Raw genomic sequence first — 21016 nt, 5'->3', positions numbered from 1 at the left:
AAGATTACTGAATATGTTTCTGAGATCATGTCTAAATATCCCTTGGTACTCAGGGCAGTAATTTCTTTTGATCTGATAAACTGAACTAATTCAAACTGTTGGGTGTTCTTCCCCTATCTTTACTTTCTACCCTGGGCTTGGTTCCTCCCAGTGATATTCTAACCTGACCAAATGAAGTTCTTTCTATATGATGAAGACGAAATAAAATAGGAAACGAGTATTTTTATTTCCCTCTTCCATCTGTTACCATTACATATGCTCATTTGTAAAAATCATCTTCTTGATCCAAATATAAATTTAATAAACTAACTTTTTCTGCCTTTTAGCATTTCACTCTCAACCATTCTCAGTATTAGTTTCTCTTGCCTCTTATTAAAGGTCTAGGTTAATCTTTTGGAAATTTTCTATCACCTTCCAATTTATATAGAGGTACTTGGAAAATCTGGCCTAGAGTGCTACTTATGCAGTCAGACGTCTCTCCCAAAGCTTTCCCTTTCCTTCCCATCCTCTCCAGCCTAGTGCTGTGCTCAGTCGGCATTTTCAATAAATTAACCAATACAGTGAGCACTGTAGTTTTAGAGCCTTTTTATTGTTGAGTTTTTCTTCCCATGATCATATACTACATTTTGACACATGCCGACTTGTTTTACGATATACTTTTATTACTTAACTCTTGCATTGATGTTCTTTTTTTTTCAGATGTATATAGCTCATCCTAGAATGTAGACTATACTCCTTGAAGGAAGGGTGTATCTTATGTATCTTCCATAGCTTGGGTTCTATACATAAGCAGATGCTTGATAAATATTTAATTCAGAAATAAATAACTTTCTTTCACTTTGGCGTGCCAGTAAAGATCCTGGCGTCACCTCGGGCATGTTGTATTGTAAGAACAAGCCGTACCCAAAGTCTCACATCTGCCAAGTTGTCCCTGCATCTTTGACCTTGGGCAGAAGGCAAAAGTGACGAGTTCCCACTCTGTGGTCACATGGTGTCAGATGAATATGAACAGCTCTCCTCTGAAGCCCTGGAAGCTGTCTGTATTTGTGCCAACAAGTACATGGTGAAAAGCTGTGGCAAAGATGGCTTTCACATGTGAGTGACGCTCTACCCCTTCCACATCATCTCCATCAACAAGATGTTGCCCTGTGCTGGGGCTGACAGGCTCTAGACAGGCATCTGGAAGGCCTTTGGAAAGCCCCAGGACACAGTGGCCAGGGTTCACAGTTGCCAAGTTATCATGTCCATCTGCACCAAGCTGCAGAATAAGCAGCATGTGACTGAGGCCCTATGCAGAGCCAAGTTCAAGTTCCCTGGCTATCAGAAGTTCCACATGTCCAAGAAGTGGGGTTTTACTAAGTTTAGTGTGGATGAGTTTGAAGACATGGTGGCTGAAAAGCAGCTCATCCCAGATGGCTGTAGAGTCAAATACATCCCTAATTGTGATCCCCTGGACAAAGGGTGGGCCCTGTACTCATGAGAGTCTCCAAGCTGCCCCCTCCTTATATCTACCAATAAATCCTGTTTCATGTCCAAATAAATAAAGAAATGAATAAGCAATATTTTAAGTCGTTTAGAAAAAAGATGTGTTTTCTGTCCAAAAATGTTATTATTTCATAATTTCCAGATACAAGCTCTTTTAAGATCATACTTTGCCATACCTTTCATATTTAATTCCATTACTGCTATGGCAGTGGGCATTTTAGTGGTTAGAACACAGAATCTTTGTTCAGACTACACAACTTGGTTCAGATTCTGACAGTATCACTTACTAGTCATGTGACCTTGCGTAGGTTATTTAATCACTCTGAGTTTCAACTTCCTCATCTGTAACATGGGGCTAATAATAATACCCACCTCACAGAGGCATTGGAAGGATTCAGTGAGATAACAGATATAAAGCATTGAACACAAGTGAGGCACACAGGAAAATATCAACACAATAACTAATTAATATTTGCTTGCTCTGTGCATCATGCTGATCCCTGGGGATATGAAGGTGAAAAAGGAGTTCAAAACTAAGTGAGATCAAGAGTAACCAAAATGAATAAAATAATCATCATCTAGTGTGCTTCAGGGTATGGATGATGGAACAATTAGTTTTTCATAGGTACTCAGGGAAGCCTCCTGCAAGGTGGTGATATCTGACCATGGGGCCCAGTGGTTGGCTCACAGTTGCCATGCAGTAAATGCTTGGAGAATGAATCATGCAAATGGCTCATAGGCAGAGGTATGTTGCCAGCTGACATCTGAATGCACACGGTAACGTGTTATTCATTTGTATCCTACATACATTTCCATGTGCTGACATGCCTTTGTATTTGTTACTCATGATTCCATCATAATTTGTGTGATATATTAGAAATAGTTTCTAATTTTTCTTATTAATAGGCTAAGTTTTTGAAGGCAACAAGTATGTCTTTGTTTACCCAAAGAGAACCTGGCATATAGTGAGTTCTCAGAAATGTTGAAGGAATGAATAAACTCCTTTGACTGCTGGCACCACCATGTACTGGCTATGGGATCTTGAGTGAGTCAGTTAACCTCTCTGTGCCTCAGTGCTCCCACCTGTAAAGTGAGTTAGCACATCTTGGGGGAGGCGGGCAGCTGTGAGAACTAAGTGAGATGATGCATAGTGTCCACCAGGTAATAAGTGTGTCTTAAACAGTGGTGACCCTTGGCACCACTCAGCTCTGACTGGTATGTCGCTGAGTCCTGGAGATGTTTACAGACATGGCAGGGTGAAGCCTGGGGTGCTCTGCTGCACCTGCTGGCACAGGAGAGGTTCCAGAACTCCTTCCTAATAGTGGGGTGAGACCTGTCAGATAATAAGGAGTCTATTTGGGATGATTAAAGGTGCCATTAGGAATGTGGGTGGCCCCTGGGGCTGCTCCCTGGCCTCCCACCCACCCGATTCTTTAGTGACATAGTTTAGGGCATTGCTAATTCAGGGAGGGACTGAAGATGAGTCCCCTCATCTCCTCCTGCCTCCTTGGCTTCTCTGTGAAATACAGGCTAATTAAGGCTTCTCTCCTGTTAGGCACCAGGTCGAGAAGTGTCACAGAGAATGTGACTCCCACCTGGGCTCAACTCAGTGTACCTAAATATAAAACTAGGCGAAAAACTCTAGATTTTGGAACTCCAGTTCCTAGGTCTAAAGTGAGAAGTAGACAACAGGCACAGACTCAGCTCTCAGCACAGCAGGAAAACCCTGCCTCACACACAATGCCCAGAACATAGCAAGTGCTCAGTAAGTATTTGTTAAATGAATGCATGAACAGTTCGATGTAAGAAGCCTCCACTGCAGTATGGGCCCACAGGGGATTTAAGGAAGGCTTACTGGAGGAAGTGACATTTAAATTAGGCATAGAAAAGAGGAAGGAGTAGCCAGGCCAAGCAGGAAAGGAAGAGTTGTTGGTGGAAGAAACAGCCCAGGCAAAAGCCCAGATGGTCTTGTTCAGCCTGGGTGCCCTTGGAATACTAGATGAGGCTGAAGTGCTAAACTGAGGCCAGGTACTTGCAAACCTGACTTTGAGGCAGATAAGGTAGTAAGAAAACACCACTGAATTTAATGGGTGATACATTTTATGCTCCCTCCCTACATTTTTTGCCTAGAGGGGTTTAACTGTCCGTAAAAGGAAGAAATGACCACAGGGGGGATTTAACTAGTGGTGGCTGAAAGGCCTTTCAAGATGGCCATTTTGACCCCAGAGCTTTGGAGGCAGACGATTACCGTATGGAATTCCCAGTTCTATCCTTTACAGGCTGAACCACTGAGCCAGCGCCCCTTCGCCTTCTAAGAAAGTCAACTACAATGCCCACTTCTTGGATTAAATGAGACATGTAAGGTAGCCTTGCTTTGCTTGCCTGTGGACCTACCTGTCCCTCGCCCTTTCTCTCCGAGCCCTTAGGGGGCAGACAGTCACTGTGGCAGACAGTGCCCAGCAGCACTAAGCACACAGTAGGTGCTCAGTAAATGAAACAGTGCTCCCACAAATTCTGGCATCGCATTGTGGAACTGTGACGCTTTCGGTTCCAATCTCTCCCCTCAAGTCCCCAAGTGACCTCTTTCGGGTCGGGTGATTGGGTTCTGCCCTCTTCAACTGGCGCCGCGCAGGGAGCCCAGTAGGCGCTGGTGCTCGGGCCTTGGCTCCCGGAGACAGGATGCCGGGATTAGGTAGTGCGGGATACTTCACCCTTCGAGTTGAACGCTCTGAGCCTGGGGCGCGGAGAAGCTGGAGGTTCTCGCCCCGGAACCCCCAAGAGAAAGCGCGACATAAGGGGAGCGGCGCTGGGGGCGGGCACGGGCGGAGCCGGCGTCTCTGTCGGAGGACGCAGGCCGGCGCGTCGCGCCTTTAAGGCGTTCAGCAGAACCAGGCTCCCGGAACCAGAGGCTCGCGGCCTGAGCGCTGCGGCCGGACCGAGCCGGGAACAGTGCGGAGGGCGGGCGTGGCATCGTGCAGCAGGAACCAGGCTGCTGAGGTCACGTTAGGTGAGCGCGGGCGGGGCGGGGTGGGGGGTGCGCACTTGGGAAAGGGGGGGTGTCCGGGAGCTCCCCCAATGATCCAGTGACCTACCCTCCACTTCCCGAGTCCGGGCTGCTTGGCCTCCGCTCAGGCGGCGCACGGGGTGAAGACGGGTCGGGGACCTGCACGTCATTTTCTACTCCGTACCCCTAAGCTGTCATCAGCTCCTGCGTGCTCCCTTCCGGTACAAGGATAGGGCTGACATTCCCGAACCCCGGTCCCCCTACTTCCCGGGTCCAGTCTGCCTGCCTCCCCAAAGCCCTGGGAAGATGAGGACGGGTTGGGGACCTGCACCCTCTTTCTACTCCGCCTCCCCACCCGTCGAGCCGGCACCAGCCTCTGTGCGCCCCTCCCAGTGCCTGGCTGGTTTGGAGGCTCCTGCCCTCACCTCCCATCCCCCGCCCCCGTTCCTCTCATTTCCTGGGGAAGGGCTGCAGCTCGCCTTCCCAGCTGAACTCACCTCCCGTCCAGCCCCAGACATCGGCAACCCTCAAGACCTCTTCCGGCCAATACCTACCCCCAGCAGCTTTTCAGCTCCTCTTTCCTCAACCTGCCTCAGTTCCCTCACCCTTGCGCCCCCTCCTCCCCGCAATCCTCGAGTAGGGACGCTGGTCCTACCACCCTGACTGCTGGATGCCCACTCTGCAAGCCCAGCATCCCTCGCCAACGCCTACGCCGGCTTCCTGCCAATCTTAGAAATGTGGGTTGTGTAACACCGCTGCAGGTGGAGCACTTGCAACATTTGGACCGCTGAACCCGCAGAAGAGTTGGGGAAGCCAAGTTGACAGAATGAGGTAGAATGGGAGGAAGAAGGTGCCAGAGGGTGTAGAGGTTGTGCATCCACAGATATGTATGAGAGCTTTTTGTGGCCCAGGGCCTGGATGGTTGTGAAGAGGTCCCAGCTGGGGCAAGAGGCCAACATTTGCCTTTCCTGTCATATGCTCAGAAATCCCTCATGGCTGACTCCACCCGTAAAAATAATTTATTATTAATAATAGCTGACAGAATAAGCAAGTACCAGTGTGCCAGGCCCCGTTCTAAGCACCCTTAATCGATAACCTGCCTTACTCCTCCCAGCTGTCCCCTGAGGTAGGTACCAATACTATGCCCATTTCTCAGAGGAGGAATGCGAGACTTCCAGAGATGGTCCCTTCCCAGGACACACAGTGAGTCTGAACTCAGTACTCCCATTCTGAATCACTAGACTTATTTTTATATAATTATAACTAATAAATTCTTATGAACATTATTTTTATAATATGGAAAGTTAGAAGTAAGAGAAATTAATAACCTGTGTTCCTGGCACCAGTTTATTTTTCTAAATTAGGTTCTCAGATCAGCAAGGGGTCCTTGGTGCTCAAGGAGACTGATGCCCAGAGAGGGCAAGGGACTTGCCTGAGGCCACACAGCTAGAAAGTACCAGGAGTGGGATGTAAAATAGGTCTTGGAATAGTTAATGGGTACTTTCTGGGTTCCCCGTGCTGCCCCAGCTCATTAGCCTAGGACCCTAGAGCCCCTACCCCTGACGCTCCCTGCTTCTTTTACTATATAACCCAGGCAAGTAAACACACATTCTTCCTCCTGCTGCCTTTGCTTAAGTTTATTCCCAACTCTGGGAATGCCCTCCCTGGAATCTCTGATGTCTAAACCTTACCTACCCCTTAGGGCCTAGCACATCTGTCTGCTCCACAAATACTCCCCTGATTTCTCCCCTGCCCCTAACTGAAATCTTTCTCCCTTAGGATCCCATAGCTGGGGTCCCACTACCTTCCACAGCCATGATGGCATTTGGAAAGTTCTATTGCATGTGTCTGCCTTGTCCTCCTAGGTATAGTTGTGCTAGCAGGATCAGAACTGCTCCCCAAGACCTCTGTTTTCACCTGTGGGTGAGGCCTCAGGACAGAGAGTGGTCCATGGGGAGCAGGGTAGTTTCTGAAGTCAAGATAGGCTCAGGATTTCTGAATCCTGCAATACCAAACACCACTCCCGGGGCTGCAGTCACATCACAGGGAGAATGGCTCAGTGTGGTACCTAACATTATAATTACATGTTTGTCTTTGTTCATAACCCAAAGGAGTCCCACCAGAAAATCAGAGAGTTGAGTCCACATCTCACCTCTGCCATTGGCTAGCACAGTGACCATGCACCAGTTACCTAACCTCAGCTTCTGGCAATAGTACCTGCTTCAGAAGGCAGTGGTGCCCTGGCTGCGTGTCTTGGTTGGAGCATCTTCCTGTAGCTAAAAGGTGGCAGGTTCGATTTCCGGTCAGGACACACACCTAGGTTGTAGGTTCAGTACCTGGTTTGGGCATGTATGGCAGGCAACCAGTCGATGCTTTTCTCTTGCATTGATGTTTCTCTCTCCCTTCTCTAAAAGCAATGAAAAGGTGTCCTTGAGTGAGGATTAAAAAAAAAACGAGAAGCAGCAGCAGTGGTAAGATTCAGATAAAATAAGGCACAGAGCCCTGTATGTGGTAAGCACTTAATAACACCAGCTATTATAAAGAGTGATCCCTCACTTTGAATTCCTGGAAAATCGCTAAATCGTTACTAAAATGCTCATACTAACTCGGCTTAGAGGTGAGCCAAGGGAGTTTGGGCCAAGAAGAGGTAAGCACTTTTGTGTGTGTGTGTGTGTGTGCTCAGAATGGCCAATGAGGACTTTCTTCAACTCTAAACCATCCACTGCCTTTGCAATAAGAACTAGAGTTGCCTTTCTGTTTTTTTAAGCTTTAAAAATTGATGAGCTTTGAGTTCTGTGAGGATCCACACATCTAGAGTGAATGCATGAATGCAGTTTTTGCAATTGTAAGTAATTATGAAACTTAATGATAGGAGAAAAAATTCTTGTCCTTAGAGGCAACCTTGATTTGCAGTGTGTGTTGTTTCTTCAGGGCTAAATTAAGGGGCAAGAGTTTTGAAGCAAAGGTTATCTGTGAATTTAGAAGGAAGGAATGCAAGCGTGAGTGTTTTATCCTAGTAGGCTATTAAGCAGCTTAGAGTAGAAATCAGCTTCCTTGTCAAAGTATTTGGAATATGCTGGGAAACTAATTCTGCAGGATGGTAAAAATTTTTATTTTAGAATTTCTCCTAAATTGATTTTTTATTGGAATACATTAGAATCCCATTTGAGAATTTAAAGACTGTTGAGTTTAGATATTTTAAGACATAAATGTAGTAAATTTCACAGTTCTATGGAATTTAGCAGGCTATAAGACTTTTCTTTGTTTCTGTGACCCTATAGGGACATAAACACTTTTTATATTATCAATATGGTAGCCACCAGCCACCATGTGGCTATTTAAATTAAAATTAATTTAAGTTAAATAAAATTCAAAATTTTGTTCTTCAGTCACACTAGCCACACTTAAGTGCTCTGATAGCCACATGGCCAGCGGCTACTATATTAGGCAGAGCAGGTAGAGAACATTTCTATTTTCACATAAAGTTCTCTGAGACTGGACTGTTTAGATCAATAAAGCCATGGGAAGCTGCTTGATTATGTGGTTAAGTTCCATCATTTCTGGCAATTCATCTGTAGGCCAAGAAATGTAGTGTGCATAAGATGTCTCATTGTCAAGAATGGAGATGTTAATAAATCCCCATAGCCTCGTTTTGGCTGTCTGGCTCAGTGGCTTTAACACTGCCAAATTCAAAGGATGCAGCAGAGGGTAGAATCAACTGAAATGTCTGGGAGCAGTACTTCTCCACCCCTGCTGCATGTTGGGACTGCCAAGGTAACTTTTAAAAAACTGCTCCTGCCTGGCCTTTGCCCCAGGCCAACTAATGCCAATCTGCAGGTGGGGTCCAGAAATTTCTACTCTTAAAAAGCTTCCTGGGGGGCCCTGGTCTGGTTGCTCAATTGGTTGGTGTTGGCCATATACTGTAAGGTTTCTGGTTTGATCCCCAGTCAGGGTGCATACAAGAATCAACCAATGAATATATTAATAACAACAAATTGATGTTTCTCTTCTTTCTCTCCTTTCCTCTGTCTTTTTAAAATCAATGAATAAAAATTAAAAAATAAAATAAAATAAAGTAAAAAGCTCCCTGGGGGATCCTACTGTGTAGCCAGGGTTTAAAACAACTGCCTTCAAAACTGTGAACTTTAAAAAAAAAAGCCCTGAGGATTAGAAGACAGTGTTTGAAGGTAGATACAGGGAATAGCTAAAAATGTTCCTTGTCAATTTACTTCAGTAATAAATCTAGGGTTGGAATTGAGTAGGCTCACTTCCTCCTGAAGGGCTCTCAACTGAGGGCAACTGTGCTTTCCAGGGGCATTTTGCAGTATCTGGAGACATTTTTGCTTGTCACAACTCGGGGATGACATCCATTGGGTGAGGTCCCAGGTGCTATTAAATATCCTACAATGAATAGTATGGCCCCCCCACAACAAAGAACTATCTGGCCCAAAATGTCAATTGTGCCGTAATTGAGAAACCCTAATCTAGACATAATATTTGCAAACCAAAGTCCTCTCTGAGCTTGGATGCTGTTGCCTCTTCAAAGAAGATGAAGATTCCCTCCTAACCAGATCCTCAGAAAGCTTTGGATCAGATTCCAGTCTTCTCTCCCAGAAGTCATGTAACGTGTTGCTGTCTGTGGTCAGATGCATTTGGGTTTATACCAGAAAACGGCTGACTTAGGGGAATCAGGCAGCTTTCGGAAGATGTGGGCAGAGGTTCTTACACTGCCTCAGGTTGGGATCCTCTTCTCGTTAAATAATTACTTGAAGTAACAATAAACTGTAAACCAAAATTAATTTTAGACTGTCATAAAAAATAAAAAACATTTATTTGAGCCAAAGGAGCTGCTGTTCGGGGGACACAGATTCAGGCAGCAACCTAAATTGTGTTCCACCAAGACAAAGAGGAGGCCAACTTTTATAGAGAAAGTTCCTGCCCAAGTTCCCAATTTTAGGCAAATGAGGTTTCCAAATTGTGTGGTTTCTGGTAGGATAGGGCAGGTCTCAGCCTTTTGATAGAAGTCAGAAACTAGGGTTTTTCTATAGTTATTGACTCAGACAACGTAAATAATTGGGGCATAGTGCGGGAAGCCAAGGGTTCAGTGAGTTTCTTCCTGGTACACAGAGCGAGAGGAGCCCCTGTCTTCAAATGCCTGCAATACTCTTATTATTTATAAAATGTGGGCCCTTGGTTGACCATGGGGAGACCATCTCAGTATATAAATTCCTTCTCAGGGTTCACATCAAATGACTTTCTTCTTGGGGTCCACAGCTCTTAGGCAGTTTTCCAGGAGCTGTGGCTATTTGGTTGTTGGCATTGGGAGTTTGCCTTGTTTATACCCAGAATAGGATTTAAGCTTTATATGTGATGAAGTTTGGAAATGGAGTTATGGGCCAGACACTGGAAGTATAAAGATAGCAACACAGACCAGCCCACAGACTCAAGCATCTGAATGGATCCATGCACAGTGGCACTGCAGGGTGATGGAGCTGTGGCAGGGGTGCCAACCCTATCTGGGAGGAAGGTAAGATGAGCACTTGGTACCTGCCAGTCGCTGCTTTGAGCAATCTCTGTGCATCTTGTTTTGTCCCCACACTGAGGCTCTAAGAAGTTGGGTGACTTGCCAAGGTCATATAGCTGGTCAGTGGCAGAGCAGAGATTTGAACCCAGGTGTGGAACTGCAAAACTAAACCCTCAGAGTGAGACAGCATAGGGACCTGGGACACCAAATGGGAAAAACCCATGAGCTGGTACCACCCCACTGCCCCTTGCCTGATCGAAACACCGATAAGCCAACCACGAGAATGTTAACCACCCCTCCATCCACTGCTCAGAAAAATGCAAAATTTTATCTCCCTTCTAATAGCTTTCTTCTCCAACCCCACTTTGTCCCCATCTCATAAAAGTCAAGCCGAGCCAGCCCTGAGTCAGTTCAGAGGACCTTCCTTTCCTCTGGGCTACCTCTCTTGTCCTCGAGTATAAGCTTAATAAAATCTGTGTGGAAATTTCCATGAGGTTTCCTCTTGATTTCTATCTTGGAGAACCCAAGAACCTCAACATGAGTAACAGGAGGCGCATTTACAGACAAGGGTATTGCTGTTAACCTAAAAATAACCTAAAAATAAAAAGTGAGAGGCAACAAGCCTTTATTCTGACATCCAATAGCTATTCAGGAAGCAATGGTTCAGGCAGAAACCCAGAGAGTGTTCCATCTAGGAGGCGAAGGCAAGGGATATTGATGAGAAAGGGAGAATGATTATGTGAATGGAAGGAATTTCTATAGGTGCAGTTAAGCGAACATAGTGATACTAATTCTAAAGAAAGTCTACTTTTCAGTCCTGCAGTCATAACAAATAGTTGTTTTGAATACACTGCTGCTTTAGGCCCAGCCCAAAGATTTTCTTGCCCAGTTTAACATTCCAAAGTTTTGAGGAGTAATAAGCAAGGCAGTTCCTCTGGGATGGCAGCTCCAACTCCAATATAAAGTGGTTCCCTTTATATTATTTTTCACAGTTTCATAGCCAAGACTGTAGGATGAGCTGGAGCTCACCAGGAAAGGGCAGAAAAGCTTTGAACATGTCAGGGATTACAGATCATTCAGGGAAAGGAGTGGGGTGGGGTGTGATAGAAGAGGGTGACACTTGAGAGATGGGAAGGCACTGAATCGTTCTGGCCTTCCACACCATGCAGAGGGCCACTGTGAGCCCATGGTGGGTGGGGGGCAGAGAAAGAGAAGAGCTGTGTGACACTGGACAGCTTGCTTAACCTCTCTGGGTCCCAGCATCCCATCTGGACTGAAAGCTCTAAAACTGCACTCCTCTGATGAGGAATGTTCATTTTGGTGGTAGCCATAATGAACAGAATGAAAGAATGGCCTGCAGGGCTACAGGCCAAGCATCGGCCCTGTTGATTCATGACGTTCCAGCTTATTGTTGGGTATTTACCAAGCCCTACCAGGCACAGCGTGTGCTCAAGCGCTGTGTCAGATGCAGAGATGTTGTAATACTTGTCTTCAGGGAGCTTGCAGCCAAGTGGAGTACAGCCAGAGTCCTCACAAGGACTATGTCAAAGGGCACAAATCACAAATGCTGAGAGAGAGAAGTGCTCCTACAAAACACTCTAGGGCAGTGATTTTCAACCTTTCAATCTCATGGCACACATAAACTAATACTAAAATTCTGTGGCACACCCCAAAAATATATTTTTTGCCAGTCTGACAAAAAATGTAGGATAATTTTTATTTATTCACACTGGACAGCTGTTATGTTGGCTGTTGTCATTTTTTAAATTTGACAATCTAAGTGAAAAGTGCCCCTGGCTAAATAGGCAGGTATTGCATGTTTTAAAAATTCTTGCAGCACAATGGTTGGAAATCACTGCCCTAGATAGAGCATGGAGAATGAAGCAGCAGTGACTAAATACTGGAAGGGAGGAGGAAGGTTAACTGGAGGAGATAATTCCTAGCTCTACCAGAAAGGTTTGTGAAGGAGAAGATGAGGGTTGGTGGAGGGTATCTTCTAGGTAGACGGAGTTGGGGTAAATGGAGAAAATTAAAAGCCCGTTCAGGTACAGTCACCAGAGGATCAGAGTATCAGTGTATTGTATCTGATTCCCCAGAGATACCAGGTTGTAGAAGGGAAGCAGAAGCTACCATAACAGGAAAATATTTATTTTTGGACTTGCCACTTACAAACTTAGGTCCACTCCATCATCTCTCTCTCTCTCTTTTCAACCCTCATATCCAGCCAGGCTCCATAAGCATCCGCATCTTAGTCTTCTGTTGCTCCCAGGTCATAGGCCATACAAGACAAACAGTGGAAAGTGAAATTGTAGCTCTTGTGAGAGAGGAGGGATTTCATGAAATTAAAGTACAGATGTTGGAAGAACTGTTTAAATGGTATGTCAAGGTAATAATAGTTGAAGGTCTGTTAATTGACCAAGAGAAAGGGAAAGAGGCTTGAAAACCAAAGAATTGAAAAGCCTTTGAGAAATCAATAACGTAATTTTTTTTAAAGATTCTATTTATTCACTCTTAGAGAGAGGGGAAAGGAGGGAGAATGAGAGAGAGAAACATCAATGTGTGAGAGACATATCAAACAGTTGCCTCTTGCACGGCCCCCCCAGTTGGGGATGTGGCCGACAACCCAGGCGAGGGCCTTCTACTGGGAATCAAACCAGCAAGACCTTTAGGTTCGCAGGCTGGGGCTCAATCCACACTGAGCCATCCCAGCCAGAGCATCAATAAGGTATTATTGCAAAAATGTCCTCCTTGTGATAGCACTGTGATAACCAAATGTTAACAGGAAGGGTTTATTTTACTATAGGACAGTCTACCTGAGATTTATTCTTTGTTCTCAAAATTAGCGCAGGATTGCAGTTATAACCTAAATTGCGTTCAGTATTGCTTTAAAATAAGACATTTTGATTTTTTTTTGTTTATTGGATAAAATTCTAAACTAAACTGTGTTTACTCTTGACTATGAAAGTTTGCAAGTGGCTTGTTCTGATGCTGATTTTCCTGGGTTACAGAGATCTCCTGAAAGGAGATTCTTCCCCAAAAGAAGGTGAGGGCCAGCTCACAAAGGGCCCTGAAGAAACCCTGTCCTGAGAGACACTTGCTGGCAGTGTATAACAGGGCTCCTTTTTGTCTAACACCGACTTTATTCCTGCGATTAGAAAATACTGCAGGCCTACTTCACCTCCTTTAGAAATGATAAAACCTTTTTTGATCCTTGCTTTTCCTTTTACTTAGGTGTGCAGATTTGGGCATGGGGAAAATGTTTTTGGGTGCCAAGGTTCTATTTTAGGTCCACTGCTATTGCACACTCATGCAGAGGACTATTTTAATTCCTTTCAGTCATGTGGAAAATTCTCACTTATGTGATGCTCTTTCTAGCACTTCACCTTTGAGGGGTGACCTCGGCTGATGAAGCACATGCATTTATTCACATTGATTTATACACTCAAAGCTTGTTCTGGGCTCCCTGAAAGCCTGGAGACTTTGGGGCCCTTGGAGGTAAAGGCTCAAGTGGCTTTTGGCTCCTCTTTTCTCCAGCAGGAGACAGGCTGGTATTTCTGTAGGGTTTTCTTGGTTTTAAATATGGTTTCAAGCAGGTGGTTATTTCATATGATCACTACAGCACACATTTTGAACCTAGAGGCTGATGTTTTGAAGGTGCTTTTAAAAAAATGTATTGGCTTAAAAAAATGTAATGACTTCTTAGAGAGAGAAGAAGGGAGGAAAGGAGGGAGGGAGAGAAAGAGAGAAACATCAATTTGTTGTTCCACTTATTTATGCATTCATTGGTTGATTCTGGTATGTGCCCTGACCGGAGATCAAACCTGCAACCTGCAACCTGCAACCTGCAACCTTGGTTTATAGGGATGATGCTCTCACCAACTGAGCTGCCGACCAGGGTCTTGGCCAGTATGATTCTTTTAGAAGATACATGGCAAGATAGTGAGCCACCTGCCTTCCAGCTGAGCCCCCGATTGCTCTTTCTGCTTTTCCAAAGGATTGAATAGCAGGGTTTTCTAGTTCTGTGTTTGACTATAGGACCTGCCTGGTGAGCTGTTTTCTTGCCCACAGGGCTGCCTCAGGTGGAGGAAGCAGGGGAGGGGGTTGTGGGCTTGGCTGGTTCTTGAGCAAGAACCCCCTTGGGGACCAGTTGCTATTGCTTTGGTACAAAGCCAGCCAGAGTGAATCCTTATTAGCACCTCTCCCATATCTGCAAAGGAGATATGAATTTCTGGTTTATGGACTGTGGGTGGTTCCTGACAGAAATTTTTATCTTCTATCTTATAGTGCTGGACTTTGACCCTTAGGACCTAAGTTCTTGCCAAGCTGACTTAACCTTTGGATAGTCACATAGGGCAGGAGCCCCCAGACCTTGTTGTCGTAGGTTGCCAGGCCATCTAGCATGTATATATAGAGAGGGATTTTCAACATTCATATTTGTATTTCTTCCCTTAACATGAGAAACATTAAGGTTTGGTTGCTTTCTCTGATGGGCCTTTGTAGCAAGCATACGATCCAGGACCGGCCAGTAGAACTTTTTGTGATAATGAAAATGTTCTACACTGTCACTGTGGAATATGGTAGCCACTAACTGCATGTGGCTGTTGAGCACGTGAAATGTGTATAGTGCAGCCAAAGAACTGAATTTTAAATTTTATTTACTTTTAATTGGTTTAAATTTAAACAGCCATATGTGGCTTAGTGGCTACTGTATTGGACAACATAGGATAGACCATTTTATTTGAGGAGTTTATTTTTTCATTAAATAGGGAAAGCCCTATACATGTACATGGTAGCAACTCAAAAGGTCCAAAAGGGTACATTGAGAAGTCCCCCTTATTTCTGCCCTTAGCCCCTCAGTTTCCCTTCCCAGTGCCAGCAATGATTACCAGTTTCTTGTGTATCCAGAAATGTTTCACACATATAGAAACATAATGTATGTATTTCTTTTTCTCTCCTGCAAGAGGTATTCCATCCACTCTCTTCTGTTCCTTGCTTTTTTGAGTTAACAATATACTTGAAGGTTATGAATCATAGAGACAAATAGAACTGCCTCATTATTTTAATGGCTTACATTTAATTTTCTTTGTATTTAACAGCTAAACATTATACTTTTTTTTTTAATTTTTTTTTATTTTGGTTTTTCAATTACAGTTGTCCCCTTTTCCCCCAATTTCTCTCCCCCACCCAACCCACCCCCTCTCCCACAATCATATCCCTCCCCGTTGTCCATGTCCATGAGTCTTTCATACAGGTTCTTTAATTAAACCCTTCCCTTACTTATCCCCCTTCTCTCCCTCTCCCCTCCCCCCTATTGACTGCTATTCTGCTCTTTGTTCTATTTAGTTCCTTTGTTTGTGTTGTTCTTTAGTTTCCTGTATTAGGTGATATCATATGGTATTTTTCTTTCTTTGCTTGGCTTATTTCACTAAGCATAATTCTCTCTAGTTCCATCCATGTTGTTGCAAATGGCAGGAGTTCCTTCTTTCTTTCTGCTACATAGTATTCCATTGTGTAAATGTACCACAGTTTTTTGATCCACTCATCTACAGATGGGCACTTAGGTTGTTTCCAGCACTTAGCTATTGTAAATAGTGCTGCAATGAACATAGGGGTGCATAAGTTCTTTTGAATTGGGGTTTCCAGATTCTTCGGGTATAATCCTAGTAGTGGAGTCATTGGTTCAAAAGGCAGTTCCATTTTTAATCTTTTGAGGTAATTCCATACTGTTCTCCATAGTGGCTGCACCAGTCTGCATTCCCACCAACAGTGCAGTAGGGTTCCCGTTTCTCCACATCCTCGCCAGCACTTGTTGCTTGTTGATTTGTTGATGATGGCCATTCTGACTGGTGTAAAATGGTATCTCATTGTGGTTTTTATTTGCATCTCCCTGATGGCTAATGATGTTGAGCATTTTTTCATGTGTCTATGGACCTTCTGTATGTCCTCTTCGGAGAAGTGTTTGTTCAGGTCCCTTGCCCATTTTTTAATTGGGTTGTTTGTTTTCTTGATGTTGAGTCGTATCAGCTCTTTATATATTTTGGAAATCAGTCCCCTGTCTGTGATGTCATTGGCAAATATGTTTTCCCATATGGTTGGTTTCCTTTTCATCTTGCTGATGTTTTCTTTTGCTGAGCAGAAACTCTTCAGTTTGATGTAATCCCATTTATTTATTTTTTCCTTTATTTCTCTTGCTTTAGGAGATGTATCCGTGAAGAGATTGTTACGTGAGATATCTGATATTTTCTTGCCTATGTTTTCCTCTAGGACTTTTATGGTGTCACGGCTTACATTTAAGTCTTTGATCCATCTTGAGTTTATTCTCGTGTGTGGTGTAAGTTGGTGGTCTAGTTTCATTTTTTTGCAGGTCCCTATCCAGTTCTCCCAGCACCATTTGTTAAAGAGGCTCTTCTCACTCCATTTTATGTTCCTTCCTCCTTTATCAAAGATTAGTTGACCATAGAGGCCTGGGTTTATTTCTGGACTCTCTATTCTGTTCCACTGATCTATATGTCTGTTCTTATGCCAGTACCATACTGTTTTGATTACAGTGGCTTTGTAGTATTGTTTGATATCTGGTGTTGTGATTCCTCCTGCTGTGTTCTTCTGTCTCAAGATTGCTTTTGCTATTCGGGGTCTTTTTTGGTTCCATATGAATTTATGGAGTATTTGTTCTAGGTCTGTGAAATATGTCATTGGTATTTTAATAGGGATTGCATTGAATTTGTAAATTGCTTTGGGTAGTATGGCCATTTTGATGATGTTGATTCTTCCCATCCAAGAACATGGTATTTGCTTCCATTTATTTGTTTCTTCCTTAAACATTATACTTTTTAATAAAGTTATACCATCATTTACTTAACAGGTTCCCTGTAGGTGGGCACATGAGTTTATTTCCAATTGTTTGTGATAATAAATGATACTGTAACAAATAACCTTGCAAGAACATATTTTTACACTTGTTAGTGAATTATAAACATAAATTTCTAGAAGTAAGATTGTTGGTCAAGTGTATGAGCACATAACATTGCTGCAGATTTTGCCAAATTGCCATCTATAGAGTTTGTTGATAGGAATGTAAATCGGTATGTTATATAAGAACCTCATTCCCCACAGCCTCAGCAACACAGTCTGTTCTTAAACTTTTTGTTCTTTGCCAGCATGATAAATGAACATTGCTATTACCTTATAGATTTAATTTGCACATCTTATTATAAATGATATTGAGCATCTTTTTTATATTTTTAAGAGTCATTTGTATTTACTTTCTGGTAAATTATTCAGATCATTTGCTTACTTTTCTATTGGGTTTTCTTGATGTTTATATTGATTTGTAGGAATCCTTTGTGCATTCACGAAATTAGTCTGTTGCCTTTGATATGTATTGACACATTTTAACCTTGCTTATAGTTTCTTTTTCCATGTGGACATTTAAAAACATTTTTAGGCTACCAACTTATTAATCTTTTTGTTATGGCTTCTGGTTTTATATCTTACTTAGAAAGTCTTTGCCCATGAAGATATTTTAAGAGTTCTCATGTTTTCTTCTAGAACTTTTATAGTTTCATTTTTTTATGTTTAACTCTTTAATCCGCTGAAATAATTCAGGTTTCGTGGATTGACCCCCCGCTTCCTGGCCTGTCTCCCTGTTCTCCTGCTGCGGGGCCCTTGCCAGCATCTCTGCCATGTCCAGCCCTCTCTTGGAGCTATGTGGTCCCCTCTCCCTTGTCACTTGAGTAGAAATACTATTTTTATTTTCACGTTGGTTGCCACCTTCCTGTCATTTCTTTCTGAGTACAACTTTTAGGTAAATCCTAATCCCAGATGGAGGAGAGTTTGTATTTGAGGGTCTCAGTTAAGTTTGTAGCCCCCAGAGACACCCCACCACCACCACCACCATCCCTGTTCCCAGTGTTGCCTTTCTCACTAGCGCAGCCTGCACAGCTCTTGGCCCTCCGATAATCATCTCACTCCCAGGCTTTGTCCTCCTGCCACAGTATCCTTCTTTGACCCTCCTATTACCTGACAAGCTCTGCCCTTTATGCAGGTTGCTTAACTGCAGCTGTGAGTGTCGTGGGGGGGGGGGAGGAGGGGGGTTGTTTGTGGCTTGAACGAGAGGTGAGGAAAGGTGACTGTGCCACAGGATTTTGCACTTTGCTGTGCCATAAAAGAGAGCTTTGCCTCCAGCAAAGCCAGCAAATTGCTGGCTGTTAACACTTAATTCATATTTCCTAATATGATTTAATGCTTTGTCATTTTCTTTTTTTGTGATTTTTCAGAATTGCATTTTCTTCTGCCAGAGCGAGTAGCGGTTGGGAAAAAAGGCTGTGCTCTTTGAACAGTGAGTATGAATTTTTAAAACCATAGGTAACAAAAAGAAAAAGAAAAGCCTGGGCCTCCTCTGTAAGCTCCCTCAAAACTGCCATATGTGGTGGGTGATTTCTCTGGTTTAGTGAGACGGGTTAGAGGTATTTGGGACCCTGAAGGTTTTCAAAGCTTAGATATGCACCCAAAAGCCTCCTAGAAGCAGTTCTCAAAGACTTTGCCAGGAGCAGTGCTCTGACTTGGAAGGAAGTCTGGAAGACCTGGTCCTGTGGGGGCCCGAATGCTTTCCTGGGGAGTGTGACACTAGAGTCAGCCGCAGAGGCAGAGTGGATGTGAGTGTGCCCCACAGGAAGGGACAGCACGAGGAAGACAAAACACGAGGCTGTGCGGAGCGCGTCTGGGGGCAGCAGTTGGTTATGATGGGTGCAGGCGGAGGTGTGGGAGTCCAGAGCAGGAGCTTGCGTTGGGATCCTACGGAGTGGCCGGAGTTCAGCAGCACAGCCGAATCCCTGGAGGGAGTTGTGAAGATTCCTCTGGCAGCTGGTGGTGAAAGAACTGCGCTCTGAAAGAGCAGCCTTTCCACAAATGGGAGCAAGGAGTGAGGACCTGGACTTCGTGTGGTGGCTGAGGGAGCTGTGTGTGGTCTGACTCATACAAAGTCTCACACCTGGTGGGAACTTTTCATTCCACCCAACATTCCTAGTAATGTTGAACCAAAGTGGCATAAAGAATCAGTTGCAAGAGGCTTTCAGGGTGTAAACCCCCTAAAGCTGTGCTGGCCAGTAGGGTAGCTTCTGTTCACAAGTGCTTATCAGGCACATCACTTGTGTTGGGTGTGACTGAAAAAAATGAACTTTGAGTTGTATTTAATTAAAAAAGTCACACATTAAACAGTGCAGTTTGTTTAGACAAGTTGGCTCCAGTGCTGGCACCTCTCCACTGTTGTGTAACAGGAGTGGGGTGTAAGTGGGAAGAGTGGAAGATGCATCAGATTCTGGGAGGCTGGACTAGTGGGGTTACTGTTGGCAGAAATGAATGAGTCGGGAGAAGAGGAAGAGATGTGTCTGAGACATTATATAACTGTTGGGTCATGGGAGTGGTCAAGTAGGCTTTTAGAAAAGTCTGGAAGGTCCTTGCCCGGTATGTTGCTTTTCTAATTCCCTGCAGGAGGGAGTACTGGAGGTTGTAGGAATGGAGAGCTCTCCAAGGAGGACAGAGAAGAGGGCATCATGGGAATATCCAAGGGAGAGAGAGGGGAGAGCATCTCAGGACCCAGGCCACCTGTGCTCAGAGCCATGGCTTGTTTTAACAGCAGAGCATTCAGAGCAGCAAAGCACAGAGGAGGAATGGGTGTGGCCAGAGGAAGGGGGAGACCACAAGGCCAGGAGGGCAGAGGTGTGCACCTTATGGCAGTAATCCTGAGGGCCATGCCATGTTTTCAGTGATGACTGACTGGACAAGCTTAACATTGTGGTTGGAAACTTCAGTGTGATTTTCCTCCACGATGGAGAAGATATATATGATGAAGAGTTAGTCCTGGCTGGGTACCTCAGTTGGTTAGAGCATCCTTCCAATGTGCCAAAGTTGCAGGTTGGGGCCCCTGCAGTAGTCAACGAATGAACATATGGATAGGTGGAGCAATGGGTTTATCTTTCCCTCTCTCCCTCCTTCCCTTCTCAAGTCAATAAATAAAAAAGTTGAAATATATATATATATTACAAGGAGTTAGAACTGCCCATTTCTTAAATTATTCTTTCTCATCAATTATGGGACTTCCACACAAGAGAATCTTATTATCTTTGTGTCTTTTTCATATGTTGAACAGTAGTGATAGTTTGGAGGAGTCGATTTATCTTTATAAGGACCTACTTTTAGTCTGGCCAAGATGGAGGCCTAGACAGACATGCTGCATCTCCCTCCACAACAAAGAAGGAATGCAACTACCTCAAAATTAGAAACAACCAGAAGTTCCAGAAAACTGAGCTGCATGGAAGTCCAACAAACAAAGATATAAAGAAGAAATACTCATTCAGACAGGTAGGAGGGGCAGAGCCAGGGCGGAGAGGATGTGGCGTGGTGGCAGCCGCAGCAGTGGCAGGCCAGCAGAAAGCATAGTCACGCGTTTTAAAAAGTCGGGAGGGATACCTGGGAAGCTCTCCCAACAACAGACCAGACAACGCAGCTCATGGTTCCAGCACCAGGAACAATAAAGCCTCATTGGTTCTGACTGTGAAAAACAGTGGGGCTTGGGGCAGAGGCAGAAACTGCCAGTTTCTCAGTAGATTCTGTTTGTTTAAAGGGCCCCCACAGTCCTAGAACATCTGCACACCCACCCATTCTGGGAACAATGGCCAGGGCAACAGCTAGAGATGTGCTGGTCCAATATGGAAGTGGGAGAGGTGCCTACAAAAGGGCCGAGTGCTGAGCAAGCAGCATTCTTCCCTCTCAGACCCCTCCCCCTCACACAGCACCACAACATGGTGAAACAGGTTGCCCTGTACTAACAAATACCTAAGGCTCTGCCCCTTACAATGTAACAGGTGCGACAGCTCTACCTAAGACACAGAGGCAAACAAACACAGAAACCTTTCAAGATGAGGAGACAGAGAAAAACGGCCCAAAAGAGGGAATGGATCAAGGTTCCAGTGGGAGAACTAAGCGATGAGGAGAGATAGCCAACC

General features: G+C 44.4%; 1 protein-coding gene and 1 pseudogene across 6 annotated transcripts in view; both read left to right on the top strand.

The window, feature by feature from the left end:
- The first annotated feature begins 876 nt into the window (after nt 1-876).
- On the top strand, nt 877-1480 carry LOC150004792 (large ribosomal subunit protein uL16-like; annotated as a pseudogene).
- Nucleotides 1481-4148: 2668 nt separating this feature from the next.
- LOC150004791 (monoacylglycerol lipase ABHD6) overlaps nt 4149-21016 on the top strand; it is a 72153-nt gene continuing 55285 nt past the window's right edge. The window contains exons 1-3 of one of the 6 annotated variants that reach the window (XM_090283927.1): nt 4157-4492; nt 18290-18351; nt 20161-20372. The gene's annotated coding sequence lies outside the window, so the exon portion shown is untranslated. Of the gene's footprint in view, nt 4493-5250; nt 5321-5603; nt 5693-7273; nt 7335-18289; nt 18352-20160; nt 20373-21016 lie in introns of those variants that run through there. The other 5 variants (XM_090283924.1, XM_090283925.1, XM_090283932.1 and 2 more) reach the window with 5 other exon arrangements.

Source organism: Furipterus horrens, unplaced genomic scaffold (assembly GCF_987537825.1).
Source record: "Furipterus horrens unplaced genomic scaffold, mFurHor1.1.pri manual_scaffold_7, whole genome shotgun sequence".
Taxonomy (NCBI): Eukaryota; Metazoa; Chordata; class Mammalia; order Chiroptera; family Furipteridae; genus Furipterus; species Furipterus horrens.
Note: the sequence above shows the minus strand (reverse complement) of the source record. Positions and strands in the feature narration are given on the sequence as shown.